The sequence below is a fragment of the Octopus bimaculoides genome, chromosome 3 (assembly GCF_046866305.1).
Source record: "Octopus bimaculoides isolate indiv1 chromosome 3, ASM4686630v1, whole genome shotgun sequence".
Taxonomy (NCBI): Eukaryota; Metazoa; Mollusca; class Cephalopoda; order Octopoda; family Octopodidae; genus Octopus; species Octopus bimaculoides.
The window spans coordinates 107479658-107492307 of record NC_142930.1 but is presented as its reverse complement, the minus strand read 5'-3'; positions in this window follow the sequence as shown (position 1 = coordinate 107492307).

The window sequence follows — 12650 nt, the reverse complement described above, 5'->3', positions numbered from 1 at the left end:
GAATGGTTCCTTGACAAGTTTTTATAATCTATCTTATATTTATTCAATTCTTTAAAAAATGACAAGGTTTTTGTTTTAATCCCCATTTTGTAATGCAATGGGAATAACATAGAAATAGTTAAGAATTGTTAATGAGATTAGAAAGGTAATAATTTTTCTAACATTTTGTCAGTTATACTATAAGTATTCTGATGAGATCATAATGAATGATTTATTTCAAAATGAAATACAACACTTGCAGTTTTTCATCTAAATTTCATTCTAATTTTCTCAGAAGGAATGGAACATTTACTTATATTGCTATGAAGTAGTTCTGTTTCTTCTACTACATTTGTTAGAGTTTTAAGAAAATTAGAAAATAACCTAGATCTATTTTAGTTTCACTATCAGTTTCATGTAAGTGATGCTATCTGGTTGTAGTTCTAAAACAGTTTACTGTATATAGGTGTTTGTGTACACTTTTGCGTATACACACTGCTATGTAATATATATTTGGTTGTAAATAGTTGTCTTTGTTTGTGTGTGTGTGTGTGTATGTGAGAGAGAGAGCATGTGTGTATGCATGTATGTATGCCTATATACATATATGTGTGTGTATATATACACATACACACATATATATATATATGAAAAGTTTGTAAATACTTTAATATAATTGAAAGATGTATTTCTGGTGTATGTGTAGTGAATTATGGAAAAAGGAATTCATTTTATATATATATGATATAATATATATATATATATATATATATATATACAAGTTAAAGTACTGGACTAGAGTCAAACCTTATATCAGCTATTGTGCTGTGCTCCTGAGCAAAGGACATAACTCTATTCTTTCAATTGAAACTGATAAAAACAGGTTCTATCCTACTTCATGGTTGAGTGCTTAGTGGTAAAAACAATTGCTCTAATAAAAGGAAAATCATCTTTCGCATGAATGCATGGAAAACTGAATGTAAAACAGTTAAATATATTATGTATGGAAAGATAAAATATATATACATCAAGCAAATGTTTAAACATAAGGCAAATGAATTCTTACAAGGTGTTGGGGAAATTCCTCAAGAATTACTTTGAGCCATGTGACTGCAGAACTTCTGGACATATCTAATGTTATAGTGAAATACACTGAATACCAATGAGAGGCTAAGGTACCGGAGAATGATATAAATTCAATGAGAGTGTCACCTCTGTTGGTCCAATGATCAATACATTATGTCACATTTCAAAGATTAGGCTTTTGCAATTGATAAACTTTAAACAGTGCACTCCACTTGTGACTGGAAATACTGATTGTACTACATGTCTATGCACCTTATCACGCACATAGATGATGCTCGCATGTCGGCACTCAGTGTGTAGCAGTGGGAGATGTAGGGTATTGTTTCCAAAGTCTTTCTCTGATATAATTCAATATTTTGACTGAGTCAGTTAACAAAATAAAATTATTTATCAAGGTTTTTTTGGCATATGAAATATGCCAGACACATTTGTTTTACCCAAATGCTTCCACTACACTGTCAATGATTTCAGTTGTGTCACAGTTTCTTCAGAGAAACAGATTAGTGTTGTGTTATGTGGAGTTATTTGGTGTAGTGTGGTGTGTTAGTGGGTAACACCAGTCAACTCTGCTCCATCAAACTTATGGCAGCTGATCAATCTTATGGCATGAGAACAGAGTGGTATGTGATATAGAATTGCATTTGGTGTGTTGTGTGATGTTTGTGTTTTGTGAGTGTATCACTGTAATCAGCTTCTATGATATATCAGGGTCCAATATTGTGCAGGAACATGCTGGCTCCTAGTAACTTCAAATGTGGTTGTCTAAGGTTGCACTGAAGTTCACTGAGTATCTTCTGACTTTCTTTGTCTAAGATAAGAACCACTGCTAAATTTAGTCATTAGAGAAATATGAAGATAAAGAATATCTGATAATAAATTTAGCAGTCACTATGTTAAATAAGTTACCTCCATAAACACCTAGTCTCTATTCAGCTTTAAAAAAAAAGTTGTCACTAAAGGTATTATTATCCATTGTTTTATCAGTGAGGTGGTGTAGATGGTATAGAGCCTGATCAGATGCTTTATGGTTGTTAAATGTCTCATGTTTCTGAGTTGAGATTCCATTAAGTTTGATGTTACCCCTTATTCTCTTATTGAGTATTGGTAAAATAAATTCCAATACTGAAATGAAACCAGTTGACTATTCCTTCTCTTTCACAACATGGCTATGTTGGTTTTGATCTTTAAAAAAGATTTATTTGGAAATTGGTGAATAATAATTTGTCATCTAGTTGTGTTGTAGTAATTATAAATAGATCAAATCAGTACAAATGTACACATATGTGTGTATAATATATAAAATGTAATTTGTTTGTCTTAAACTTCACATTCTACTGAAAGAAGCTAGTGTTGTTATGAAGCTTAGACACTTCGGTTAGAAATAATTTCACCCTGTCTGATCTTGTAACCCAGAAGTTTACTAAGCTGAAAGAAGCTGTTGTCCCACCCTATCACCTGCCTGTATGTATATGAACACTGTACACATATTGCCAAAATATTGCAACTGAAGAAGTTTTAGTGCAGAGTCTACAAAGAAGGTTTCAATAAATATTTTTAAAAGTTAAAAGCAGAAGTCTTTCTTTAATTCCACCTTGTGTGGGTTGGCTGAGAATGAGAGAAAAGACCGTTTGTGTGTGTGTGGTGCCAACTTCACTGTAGTGTTTGATCAATTATACAATAAAAAAACAAATGGTGAACATTTTGATGTGTCCTGTGCTTAATTATAAATACTGTGACCATCTTAATTTTCCATATCTTGAGACACTTATAGTTCTGTCTGTGCGTCTCTATTCAATGTAACTAAGTAAGCTGCTTAATTAAATGGAAGGGCATAACCAGCTTATCTAAATGCAGCCCTGAGCCAATGAGAGAGCCTCTATTCAACAACTTGACTTGCTAGAAACAGGAGCTAAATATCCCTCAAATCACACCCTAGTGGCATAGGTATGCTGTACTTATGAAAATGACAAAGTGATTATTGTTAGAATGTCTTTGATCAATATCTCTGTGCTATCAAGGCTGAACAACAATTGCTGGTCTAAAGGAACAGAACCAAAATGTTACTTGTATCTTCTTCGTATTTCTGTAAATTCATCAACAAAAGGAAACAGTAGAAACTACAATGTAGTTCCAGAGACTTCGTTCAAATATTTGCAACAGAACAGAATCCACTAAAGGTACATGAGCCAGTTGGTGATGTTAAAGGTGAGTAAATAATTAGATCTACCATCCAACACAAAGTGTTATACCTTAAACAAGGCGCTCCACCTATACGAATCAACTAAATTGACCAGTACTGATATATCACCATTGAGCAACTGATAGTAGTCAGGACATCAAACCCCCAGTTAATAGTAGTAAAGATATCCAGGTTCATCCTTTGAGAGTAATCTGTAGTGTTCTCTTTTGTTCTGGATATACTATCTGCACATTTAAGCTCATTTTACATTGTAGTCCCTACTTCAAAAGTTGCAATATGAAGAGAAGTTTTAAGGAAGGTTTGGAAGCTTCAATAACTACATTGGTAACTTTTTCAAGTTCCTAAGTCCCAGTAACATACTACTTTCATATAAACATTCAAAAATTAGAAGGATGACTATCTTGCAGGTACATGGTAACTTCACAAGTGTTGGTGCTACATAAAAAGCACCCAGTACACTCTGTTATGTGGTTGGCATTAATAAGGGCATCCAGCCATAGAAACCATGCAAAAACAGTAGAATGTGGTGGAACCCTGGCTTGTGTGTTCTTGTCAAGCCATCCAACCCATGCCAGCTTGAAGAAAAAGGCAGATCTTTTTCATTTGCTTTCAACCACTTGAATATTTTTCAATTCTCAATGGATTGTTTTCAAATTTTTCACAGATGCAGTTTTGCATGCTGATGATGAATAATAATTAACAAGAGAGAAGTATTTAGTTATATATTTTTAGCCAATGAAATGAGTTGTGTTCTCACAAGTGGAAACTGAAAATGTCTGCTGCCATGGCAACCAAGTTGCCATAACAACAAATAATATCATTGAAAATGAAGGGAAGCATGAGGCTTAAAAAAAAAAAATTTAATGAAAGAAAAGAAAAACAAAAAAGGATTTTTTTAAAAAGAAATAATTTAATGAAAGTAAATGAAATAATTTTTTCTTGAAGATTTATATTTATATACAATAATAATATTATTGGCCATATTCACAGTTCTTTGACATGCTGCTAGAATTAACAGCCAAAACAAAAAAAAAAAACATTGAAATTACTGAAATTGAGATATCCATTGCAGTATCTTTTCAAACAAGTCTTGTTTTTCACCACATAAATTGCAGAGCTACAAGTCCACTGTTGAATGATGAATACCACAGCATCGTTTATTTCCTCATTTCAGACAGGCTCAAATGCTTTCTGCTTATTAAGTATGGGTCCTGTCCTGCATGTTTTCAAACTTGACTCTGTAGTTCACCATTTTATAGCGAAATTAGTTTCCTGGTATCTCAGGAATATGTGAGTATGCATGCCATGGGGTCACTGTAAATAGTTGTTCCTAACAAAATTGATTGATGAATGAATTCTTTGAGTGTATTATGATCTCAAGACAGTATGGTGAAAAGAAAAACTTCTTGAGTTTCATGACACACACTGCTGAAAACCCTCTGAGTAGCATTTGACCTCAGTTTTATTTTCTTGAAAAGCCTGTTTTGTCTATTTCAACAGTTCTGCTAGGACCACCAATTTCTGTTGGTTTGCATAGCAAATTGTCTGCTGCAGTCACACCAATTCCTAATTCTTCTTTACAAAACTTGTTATCTCTTTCACCCAGCAGTCATCATCATCGTTTAACGTCTGCTTTCCATGCTAGCATGGGTTGGACAATTTAACTGAGGACTGGCAAGCCAGAAGGCTGCACCAGGTTCCAATCTGATCTGGCAGTTTCTACAGCTGGATGCCCTTCCTAACGCCAATCACTCCGAGAGTGTAGGGGGTGCTTTTATGTGCCACCAGCACGAGGGCCAGCCTTGCTCAAAAGGTGTTTTTTACGTGCCACCTGCATGAGAGCCAGTCCAGCGGCTCTGGCAACGACCTCGCTCAAATGATCTTCTGATGTGCCACCAGCACAAGTGCTAGAAGGTGACGCTGGTAACGATTATGCTCAAATGGTGCTACACCCAGCAGTGTATAAATGAAATTGTAGTTCTAAGTCGAAGGGTTTCCCTTTCCAGTCACGTTTCTTCTGACAGACACAGACTCTCAGCATTGTCTCTTATTACACTTCCAGTATATGCAGCCATGTTGTTTGTTATATCATTATCATCATCGTTTAACGTCTGTTTTCCATGCTGGCATGGGTTGGACAGTTTGACTGGGGGACTGGCAAGCCAGGAGGCTGCACCAGGCTACAATCTGATGTGGCAATGTTTCTACAGCTGGATGGCCTTCCTAATGCCGACCACTCTAAGAGTGTAGTGGGTGCTTTTTATGTGCCACTGGCATGGGAGCCAGTCAGACGGCACTGGAATCGGCCACATTCGGATGATGCTTTTTGCGAGCCATCAGCACGGGGAGCCAGTCAGGTGGATCTGGCAGTGACCCATACATGAACGGTGCTCATTGCGTTCCACCAGCGCTGGTAATGGCCACAACTACAATTTCCATTTGATTTGATTTACTTGACTTAATAGGTCTCCTCAAGCACGGATTGTCGCCTGACGATTCAAAGGTACTTTTTGTGCTCCAAAGAATTGTCATGACAACAAACAGTTTTGACTTCCACTGTGAGGACAGTGGCTTAAATTTCATTGGCTAAAAATACATAACTTTAAATGCTTCTAACTTCTTTATTTTAAAATTTTCCAAAATAATAACTGCAATATTTGACATCAGCCTGCAAAACTATATCAAATGTACATTCTTTGAAAATTTTCAGATTAAGATTTGTGGTTGAAAGCAAATGAAAAAAAAATCCAAAAAGGACTTTAAATGATGATGATGATATTTTGTTTGAGTTTCACTTTCTTCAGGCAAATTGTTAGTGGAAAATCGACGGAATTATCACATTTATCTATAGTTATAGTTTTCTAGTCATAGGGAGAAAGTATGATAAAAGAAGGGAGAAAAGAGGAAAGTAATAGATAGAAAATGAGAGTAAAAAGAAGAGGAGGAAAAAAGACGGAGAAAGTCGAGTGAAAGGAAGACAAGAGGCAAAAAAATGGAGAAAAAAAGAAAGAGAGATTTTTTTCCTTTTTGTTTTTATTTTACTTTATTTCTTCTGAACTATTGAACATTCCTCCAAAACAGTACACTCCTAAAATTCTTTGTATCTATTCTACATTTTGTTTATTCTTTTGCCACCCTACCCATTCTTAATTCAGCATCTCTGCCATTTCAACTGTTATGATATTTTTCATTCATTATTTCTTGTAGTTCATCTGCTATCCCATACTGTATGCATCTTACCGGTTTCTTCTTTTCCTTTTCTTCTCCAATTTTATTCCTTTCCTTTTCTCCTTATCTTCCCTTTTCCCCTCCTTTATACTTTCTCCTTACCATCACACCTTGTCTTGAAAAGTACAAACCCCCATCTCATTTCCAGTTACGACATGCCTGAAGATCCTGTGAACCTACAGGTGAAACTCAGAGTGGCAAGAGGTTGATTCAACCAAAATAACCTAACATTAATCTCTACCATGATTTTGACTACTCTTTTCGACACTTAATACTAAACAAATATATATGTCATCATCATTTGATGATATATATATATATATTCTATGCTGGCATAAGCTGAACCGTTTGACAGGATCCAACTCATCAGAGGACTACATTGAGCTCCAAATAACAAACACTTTACAAAGTGTGCTGGATGCTTCATTTTCTGGCACTTGCTCTACTGAGGTCACCCAGTTAATTGCAAGACAAAAAAAAAAGATTCTTGACTCAGTGGGAGTATAGTAAAGAGGGAGGTGGCTTTATGCCAACTGTTGAGAAGCTAATGTATGATAATGTGACAAGAATGTGTCTTACTGTGGAAGAGTTGCATGATTACTCCATATAAGGGTGGGTGGGAGTAGCTGGAAAGAGAGATAAAGATGGTGGTGACTAGGTATTGGAGCTTATCCTGGCAGTATGAGAAGGTTGGTATAAGAGAGAATATGACAAGAGGATTGGGAAGCATGGGTAGATAGTGCATAAGAATATAGGGAAAGGGTGACATGAAGGTAGAGGCAGCAAGCTGGCAGAAACGTTAGCACACTGGGCGAAATGCTTAGCGGTATTTTGTCTGTTGCTACGTTCTGAGTTCAAATTCCGCCGCGGTCGACTTAGCCTTTCATCCATTCGGGGTTGATTAAATAAGTATCAGTTACGCACTGGGGGTCGATGTAATCGACTTAATCCTTTTGTTTGTTCTTGTTTGTTCCCTCTGTGTGTAGCCCCTTGTGGGCAATAAAGAATATGAAGGTAGAAGTGTATGTAGTGAACAAGGGTGGAAATGTGATTGATGGTCAATAGCCATTTGAGAGGGAAGGTGCAAGAAGTAAGAGTGGGTCAGGGAGGAGGAAATGGTGACAATGCAGAAAGTGTGGAGAGTAGCTGTATAAAACTGCAGATGGATGAGAAATAAGGTGGGTGGGGATAAAGACATAGTGAAGAGATGAGATCAGAAATATGTAGGGGTAGATGTAGTGAGTGGAGAACGAAGGTGGAGGGAGAATCTATGGCAGATATGAATGGGTGTTATGGATGAAGTACAAAAGTCATAAAATGTAACTCAGGAGAAAGGGAGATATGATACTGAGAATAAGGAATCAATGTCAAAAGGAAGTGGTTCCTAGGATAGGGATAACTGGTAGCACAAAAGGGGGTGAAATATGTGCAGTTCTGCTTTCTTTTGAGTAAAGTAGCAAAATAGTGCCATAGAAGAATGATGGGGTTAGGAAGATGAGAAGTAGGTGGTCAGGAAGTCTTGACAGGGACAGTATGCGTGTGGACATGAACATAATGCTTGTAGAATCTTATTTTCACTATGATGGATAAGTCTTGTCAACCATCTCCATCTTTTTTTCATCTCACCTGTGAAGTTTAACATCCTGAGGTCAGTTTTCACAACTCCACCGTACATCTTCCTTTTCCAGGTTTCACCCACATTTAGCTATTGGCATTTTATGCAGCTCTCCTCATCCATATGCATCAAATGATCATACCAGCACAGACTTCGCCCTTGTACCATTACATTTGATTCCTCTTACACTGTTTTCTGTCAACTCATTAGCACTTTGTAGTACATGTGCCTTAATGTTACCCAACCAACAGTTTGCTAGCTTCATTCCTTTCTAGTCTGCATGCCCTCTCTGTTCAGGACCAACATCTCATTAGCATGTAACATTTCTGTTCATACAAACTGCTTTTCACTCCGAGACTTTTTTTTATCAACAGAGGTAATAGCTCTTTATACTTCCTCCATCCTATTCTTATTCTAGCAACAATACTTTCAGAACATTCTCCTCCTCTGCCAATTTGGTCACCTAGGTAACAAAAATTATCTAATCCCTTGAGCAATCCTTCTAGGTATTGGAGTATCTCTCTCTCTCTCTCTCTCTCTCTCTCTATATATATATATATATATATATATATATATTGAGAGAGAGAGATGAGGTCAGCAATTTTGGGGGAAGATGTAAGTTAATTACATGGGCTCCAGTGCTTGGCTGATACCTATTTTATTAACCTTGAAAGGATAAAAGAGTTGACCTCTGAAATTTGAACTGAGAATGTGAAGGCAGATGAAATGTCACTCAGCATTTTGCCTGGCATGCTAAAACATCTTGTATTTTAATAATATTTAATATTATTAATAATAAACATTACTACAACAGGTCCAAGCTATTGAGTCAATTTGTTTGTGATTGAACCAAATTTGATGACTGGCACCTGTGCCAGTGGAGTGCTGAGAGCACCGTCCGAGCATGATCATTGCCAGATCAGCTGTCTGGCTTCTGTGCAAGTGGCACATAAATAGCACCATTTGAGCGTGATCGTTACCAGCGTCACCTTACTGACACTTGTGCCGGTGGCACATGAAAAAACATTCGAGCGAGGTTGTTGCCAGTACCGCTGGATTGGCTCCTGTGCAGGTAGCATGTAAAAAACACCATTTTGAGTGTGGCCGTTGCCAGTACCGCCTGACTGGCCCTTGTGCCGGTGGCACGTAAAAGCACCCACTACACTCTCGGAGTGGTTGGCGTTAGGAAAGGCATCCGGCTATAGAAACTCTGCCAGATCAGATTGGAGCCTGGTGCAGCCTTCTGGTTCGCCAGTCCTCAGTTAAATCGTCCAACCCATGCTAGGCGGACGTTAAACGATGATGATGATGATATATATATATATATATATATATATATGCATTTATGTTTTGTTTTTGATGCTGTTGACACTGCTGGATGGAACAGTACTGTCCAGGGGATGAAACCATAGCGATTTCTGTCTGGCAGCTGATAATGGGACTGTATAATTTCGTATGCTTTGTGAATTTTTTTTACATCTTGGGGTCTCCTTATTTTGAGTTGTCCTTCATTTTCATAAAGTTGAAAGTGTTTGTGGATTCATGGTGATTACTTATATATTAATATTGGTTGATTTATTTCATAGATAATCTTATTAGGCTTGGATAATGGTTTCTAGTTTTGGGAGGTTAGGTGGCGCATATATATATATATATATATATAGTAAAGCTTATTTGCCAACATAATGTGGCAGTCCTAGTTGGGATGAATGTTACTGTTATTTGGCCCCAGGAAACATCGTCTCCAGCTGGCTATATGACACTATCTGTGTCCTTATATTTTCAAACTATGGGTAAGGAGCATAAATATAAATTCTCCTGGATAGGGAGTAGTGTAGGTATACTTTTGACAGAGAAGTGGATAGACAAGGTGATTGAGGTAGTCAGGGTATGTGATAGGATTATCAAGTTAAGAATAGTCTTGTATAATGTAACAGCAACATTTATCTCTGCATATTCTCCACATGCTGGATTCACTGCTGAACAGGACTGTTTCTATCAATCCATTCTGCAGACTACCTCAACAATGAAGTGTGCATGGAAATTTCAGCTTTGGCATTAGAAAAGAGAACAGAACAAGGCTTCTGGAGTTCTGTGATACAAATGATTTGCTGGTCTACAACACAAACTTCAGGAAACTAGCTGGCCATCTAATCACTTATCAGTTTGGTGGGCACTCCAGTCAGATTGACTACATTCTCACCAGAAACAGGGACAAAGAGATGCTCATAATTGCAAACTCCTTTCTCAGTGAGGAATGTATGACTCAACATAAATTAGTGGTTAGTAACTTCAGATTTAAGGCTAGAAAGACAGTGATGCAAACCAGTCTGGAAAAAGAAGCTATGAAAGCTCAAAGATTCATCAAACAGTCAGAGGTTTAGAGACATTCTGATTAAAGCATTTGATGAGAAAGAGTAGGAGGCTGTGGCGTTTAATGTAGAGGACAAATGGAAGTCCTTATGGGACAACCTTCTGAAGGCTGCATACCAAATTTGTGATTGTGGCAAAGTCTCAGCCAGATAGAGAGTGACTTGGTGGTGGAACAGTGAACTAGATAGGGCCATACAAGCAAAAAGATAGGCTTGGAAAGATTGGAGAAATGGAGGCAACAAAGAACTATATCAGGTAGCCAAATGGGAAATCAGGTGTTAGGTTTATCTAGCAAAGGCAGAAGCAAAAAGGAAGAGGTTTCTCAATGTCTTACAGAGTGAAAATCAGAGACATGAGGTGTTTCAGATCGCTAGACAGTGTATCAGGGAGAATTGAGATGTAGTGGGAGAGACCTGTGTAGGATGGATAATGGTATGTTTGGACTCAGAGACACTGAAAAGAAACCGGCATGGAAGTACTATTATGAAAGGCTATTAAATGTGGAGACTGAATGGGAGTCTAGGAAACTCTCTTACATGATCTGTTGTGCCTGGGGAGAGTCATTTTCTTTTTGTGCCTTATAATTTAACACACTCACTGGTAAAATTTCCACTTGCTCCTTTTTTTAAAAAATTTTTACTGCTTGTGTCCATAGCTTGCATTGGGTACACCACATGAACCCAACAGAAAGATTCACTATTTGTGTTGGCAGCAGTATGATAAATAAGACAATTAAGGATATGAAGACAGAGAAAGCCCCTGATCCATCAGTAGTTACCACTGAGATACTTAAAATAACTGACAGAGTAGGATATGGTCTAGTCACATTTATAGTGAATCAGGTTATTCAAGAAGGTGTCATCCCCAGTGATTGGTATCGCAGCTGCTACAAGGGTAAGGGAAATGCCTTAGAAGTAATTAAAGAGGTATCAAATAGCTGGACCAGGTTATGGAAGTTATGGAAAGGGTTATAGCTCAATTGATTAGGAACAGAATAAGAATAGATGAAATGCAGTTTAGCTTTCTGCTGAGAAGAAGCACTACTGATGCTATCTTTATAGTCAGACAACTGCAGAAGTATTTTGTTAAGGATAAACCATTGTACTTGGTGTTTGTTGACTTGGAGGAAGCCTTTGAAAGAGTACCCTGCTGTGTGATTTGAATAGCATAAAAAAATAGTTGGTTATTTCTAGCAGTTCAAGTAACTGCAGAGAGGTTCCCTTATTGGCTTGTGAAAATAAAAAATATCATCTATAGTAGAGTTGTAATTATGCATAATAACAGTATATGCTGATGAAAAAGATAAGGAAGGGATGAGTGAGGAGCAGTCGTTATTCTTAATAAAGTATGTGAACATCAAGTACCTATATGCTATAGTTTTTTCCTGCACTCAGACCTGGACACAACACAGCAATGGACTACTGACTGGCAACTCAAGCTGGCTGTGGACCACCATACATTTTCGGAGGAAAACCCAGCTTTTACATACTCCCTCAACAACACCAATCTTAAGTCTGCTAGTGAATACAACCTGGGTATTATTGTCAACAGTGATTTGCATTGGACAAACCACGTCTCTAAAATTATCAAGAAGGCTGAGGTAGTCTTAGCATCATTCAGTAAGATCCCCTCCAGCTATCTATTTAAAGCTGTATATAGCTATGGTACATCAACACTTAGAGTTTGCATTGCTAGTTTGGAATCCTTATCTTGCTCAGTATATCAATCTCCTGGAAACTGTTCAAAAACATGCAATCAGATGGATACCTGCTGTCAGGCATTTACCATACTCTGAACATCTTGCTTCCCGGGGTAAGCTTACAAAATCAAAAAATAACACAGCACCCATGACTTTTGGAAACATTTTTTCATGGACACCACAGCCTTCAAAACTCCCATGTCTCCTGAAATTTGCTTAAGGTACATACATGGTTCATGCACTTCTACCTACTTTTTCTTACAAATTGTAGTGCATCTGAGCACTGTATATAATAAGTTTATTATTATTATACATGTGATCTGATTATTACTTGTAAATAGATTAATCTTCAACTGAAATATTTATTAATATAAGCATGTGATCATTTTATAATTTAGTAAGAAAATTAACAACAAAAACAAACAAAAAGACAAAAACAAAATGATTCTTCCACTAAGGGTTATATTAAT